At 35.7% G+C, this 4,852-nt stretch overlaps 1 long non-coding RNA gene across 1 annotated transcript in view; it reads left to right on the top strand.

Moving 5' to 3' along the window:
* Positions 1-306, top strand: part of LOC107592674 (uncharacterized) — a 4,302-nt gene extending 3,996 nt beyond the window's left edge. Inside the window, exon 3 of the long non-coding RNA XR_001610011.1 lies at positions 294-306. This is a non-coding gene — a long non-coding RNA (uncharacterized lncRNA). The remainder of the gene's footprint in view (positions 1-293) is intronic.
* Positions 307-4,852: the final 4,546 nt, after the last annotated feature.

Below are 4,852 nucleotides of genomic sequence, written 5' to 3'. Positions count from 1 at the left end.
TATTATGTTTTATTATATATTTATATATATATATATATATATATATATATATATATATATATATATATATATATATATATGTTAGTATCTTAAATTGATTCGGATATACAATACAAGTCTGTTACTATATTGCTGTTGAAATTCAGAGCTTACCACTTATCATCTTGGAAATAAAGCTTCATGTCTTTAAGTCCGTAGCATATGCAGTCAGTTTTATTTCTCTGAATACGTTATTATGATGTGTGTATTATTTTATGTCCTGAGGGAGCAATATCTATTTCAGACTCCTCAAGATTGCACAAATTCTATGGCATTTTAGCATTACAGTTTCCAAGAGTAGCCTAATGCGTGTAATTAATTATTAATTTAACCGACGTTTAAATCGTTGACTGCCAAATAAAATGAACGCTGTTAACGAAATCACTGTTAGAAAAACATTTGCAGCTACCGTACTATACGAATAAAAAACAACATAATTACATAAACCGTGAACGTACAAGGTGAATTAACGCATACATACAAAGCATAAATCTTTATTCAGATTTCATGAGCACTTTGTCATTTGCATTTGTTGTGGATTTATCCGTCTGATGTTCATCATGTTCATCTTATATTCGCTACGGTAATGTATAGGACACGTAACATTTTTAATAAGCAGGGGAAATTCCTGACATGAAACAAATAACAATTTACAATGCTCAGGAGGTTTGTATTGTAAGAATGTACAGGGATACTTACGATATATACGCTGACTTGTTGGGTGATGTTTTCTCATTAAAATCGTACGATTTCCTATAGAATGTATGGGAATACCAATATGGTGGCGCAGCAGCTTCACTTTTATGACGTCATGAACCTTATTGGATTTGTGATATAACAAACATGTTCATGGTAGAATTTGTCTTGTTTGTTGACCTTAAGGGTGTTTATTTGGGGAAAGACCAAAAAACATCTTCAACCTGCACAGAGTGAAGAACATGAATATTCAATTCCTTCTAAGGCTTATGGTAAGTAAAGTTCTTGTATGTCTGTTTTCTTTGTGTCTTTCAGAAGGAATTGGAGCATCTGACTGAGCAGCACCTTCAAAATTCTCGCCATGTTATTTATCTCTTGTGTGAGTAGGTATGAATAAACTATGAGACATATTGAACGCTAAAAGCCTGAGGGGTCAGAGGACGGTTCAGGTGAGAGTGGAAAAGAAGTATGTTCTCTTTACTACTGATGGGATGGTCGAACAGAGAAAGATCCAAATTTATGCAGCTGATGCTGGGCTGCATGACAAAACCTCAGAAGGACTGAAGAAATAATCTAAAAAGCTTCTGAGGAGACGAAACTAATTTTTGAGATTTGTGTGAAGGTGACATTTGTGCAAAGATCCATGTGTCATTGTTTGTTTCATATGGAAATTTGTTTAAAATGGCTGTTTTTCTACCAGTTCCCTATAGTGCTCTGTTTTAGCTTAGGGGGGAGGATTTACATAATTGTTCCATTTTATTTTCTGTTTGGCTTCACTAGTGGTGCATAAGTTACACACTTCACCTTCAACGACACATTGACACATACACTGAAACACGCATACAGTAAACACATATTCTGTTAGATACATTCAAACCTTGTGAGTTTCTGAATCTTCTTGACATTTATTGACCCTTTATAAAATCCAAGAAAAGAAAAAAACAAGATATAAACACTCAATTATGAGTTTAAAACTTGAAATTGTGAGACATAAACTTGAAGTTATTTTATTTAATTAAAGTGGTCATACGATGTGATTTCAAGTTTTCCTTTCTCTTTGGGGTGTTACAAGCTGTTTGTGAATAGATAAGCTCCCTAAAGTTGCAAAGACTAAAGTATCATACCCAAAAATATATTCTTTATAAAAGTTAAGACTCATCCACGCCCTCCTAAAACGCCTCTTTTAAACACGCCCCCACATGTCTACGTCACTGTGTGGGAAGATTTGCATAGCACCTCCCAAATGTCCACGCAAAGAAAGAAGACGTAACTTTGATTCTCGCTGTAGTATTGTTGTTGCCGCCACCGCCATGTCGTGGAGACGCTGTGTGTTTCATTGTGAAAGCGAAACTACTTTGTTTGGCCTTCCAAAAGATGACACGACTAATAATCAGTGGTAAAGTTGTATTTACAACACTGTTCCAGAACAGTTTAATCCATATATTAGTGTGTGTGTGTGTGTGTGTGTGCAATGCATATTAAGGAGGACGAGGACTGTTTCCTGGGAGAGTAGCCTACAATGCCGGTTTTCTGCAAATAATGCTGGCTCACAGCCTGTAAGTACGTTTTCATATTTAAAGAATTTGTCACTGACAATCCAAACGCGAGTTTTGAGCAGTGTAGAGTAGCACTTGTTTGTCATTTCTCCGATCACAAATGTAGACATGGTTTTATGTTTACGCGGCGCGATGCAACGCAACGTGTAAAAAGACAGTATAAGTAATTATAATCAGTAATTATGTCCCCACTGGATGCTACAAATGCCTCGTTTGTAATGGGTTTTATTGGTTTTGTCTCGTCACACCGGGACACGGCATCACAGTATGGTAAGGGGCGTAACATTTCCATCACACGCTTGAGGTATTCGGCCAATCACAACGCACTGATGAGCGTTATAAAAATCCACGCGTTTCAGAAAGGCAGGGCATAGAGGAGAATCAATAATGTACAGTACGTGGAAAATAATGTGTTTTTTAATGTAATGTGCCTAAACCACATAAACACATTTCATTACACCAAATACACAAAATAATGTTAATTTTTTAGCAACGTCATATGACCCCTTTAAATGATCCATTATTTGTATAGTGGAAATAAGCTTCCATACTTAAGGCCATTGTAGTAGCTGGAAAAATATACTTGACACAGAAGTATCAAGGGTGATACATTATTACTTTTTGTAAACCAATCAATTTCAAATGAATAAAATGCATTTTTTTCTTGCTTAATATCCTGTTTCATTAAAAAAAATAAAAGCCTTTTATAAAGCCCTAGGTCTGACCTGGAAAGGGATTTGAACTTTCAAAAAAGTTCAACGTCTGAGTATGGAAATCTGATTCTGAGTCAGTGCCATTAAATGAGTTTTAACCCGAGCCAATATTACATCCAGTGAATCTATAACTTCTCCCTTTGCTCTTTTTTATCCTATTATTCGTCCCATCGTCAAGCAAAAGCAACAGCTCACGCATGACACCACTGTTCACACTGTGAGAGTGGTCGCTGGGGTCGAACAAAGGTCGGGGCGACTGAGGAGGTCAAAATCCTCATGACACGAGGAATAAAATTATTAGTGTTGATTGTCGTACACTAAAGGCTTTGCCCACGGCCAAATTCAGAATAGCTATGCCAAGACATTTACTTAGACAGGCACAACTGCAATTAACCTTTCAAATTTACTCTGTTCGCCCTCTTTTTGGCCATTTTTAGTTCACCCTTCTCAGGGCATTAACAAGATGGTAATTGATTGTGTTTAACCTCATGCCAGCCCCAAACGCATTCACTCTGTGTCAGTTTGAATGCCCAAATTAAAAAACACACCCAAGTCAGCTGTCCTGTGAGGGAGATAAGGCATTTACCGTGAATTAATGTGAATGTCTTTATGATTGTTGATTATGGAAACTTAACTTCCATGAATTGATTGAAGCATCACTTTTCATTTTAGTGATATTCAGAGTACATAATCAGTCCATTTCAAATTGCATTTGCGCATTATGTGCACTATCCCACATCCTAAACCTCCTTCTAGAGACTATCATTTTTAGTGTCAATAAAATAAAAAAACTCTTATTTCTCACGATTCTTCCTGACCGTTTAACCACATCAGGCTGTAAGAAGTTTCCTGTATTCCAACGAACTACTCAAAACTGAATGACTCTCGTTCTAAGTTGTACAAATGATTGCCTTCTCATTGTGGTGCAAATAGCAAAGCTCATGATGATTAACTGTTAGGAGTGATACTTATAGAAGGAATTGCATGTCTGGCATTCAGCTTTCCTCTTTGGGCATTTACTGGGTGGTTTTGTAAGAAACATTGTTCTCATGCTGGGAGATTTTCAGGAGGGCTGTTTTCAGTCATTGGTAATCATATTAAAGTTGTAAAACATGTACTATAGTGAATGCAATGTTGATCAAAGTGGTTGTCTGGGAAGTATAAGAGAAAATTGGATGATGTGATTTATTTTTTTTTCAATCGAATGGCAGTGGAAATAAATTATATGACAGGTATGAGAATTAATCTATAGCTTTAACCTTACTTCTATATGTCAACATCGAAATAGAAGGATATTACAGTGGGTGACATTTTCCTGTGTATCTGGTTGCTTTTTCAACTTCATACCCCAGGGGTTGATTTTTAATAAAACTAACACATTTCAACTATTTCAACTTTAAGTGCCTATAGATATATTATATAGCTAAAACAATGTTCTATTGTTTAGCATTTTTAAACTGTGAAATTGTATTATATATATAAAAATGAATTCAAACTTTGCAATTATGATCAGCTAAACAAAATCAAAATATCTGTCATATTTAATAATCTGTAATATAATATGCACAATCTAATGTCTTAAACTGTGTTGTTATTGTGAACTAAAACTATCACAAATCATTTTCATTAATTCAAATAAAGCTGACAAATAAAACAAACATGAGGTGAAAAAGCTTAGAGAAGGAAAAAAAAAATCAGAAAGAGAACTGTGTATTTTTTTCAGTTTTAGTCTTACTGCATTTGTGACAGAAGACAGAGTCACTCCCCCTTCTCTCTCTCTCTCTCTCTCTCTCTCTCTCTCTCTCTCTCTCTCACCCCCCCCGCCCCCCCTCCATCACAGCCCATTGG

This window comes from Sinocyclocheilus grahami, unplaced genomic scaffold, assembly GCF_001515645.1.
Source record: "Sinocyclocheilus grahami isolate Dianchi unplaced genomic scaffold, SAMN03320097.WGS_v1.1 scaffold156.1, whole genome shotgun sequence".
Classification (NCBI taxonomy): domain Eukaryota; kingdom Metazoa; phylum Chordata; class Actinopteri; order Cypriniformes; family Cyprinidae; genus Sinocyclocheilus; species Sinocyclocheilus grahami.
The sequence above is the reverse complement of the archived record's forward strand: the minus strand, read 5'-3'. Positions and strand labels throughout refer to the sequence as shown.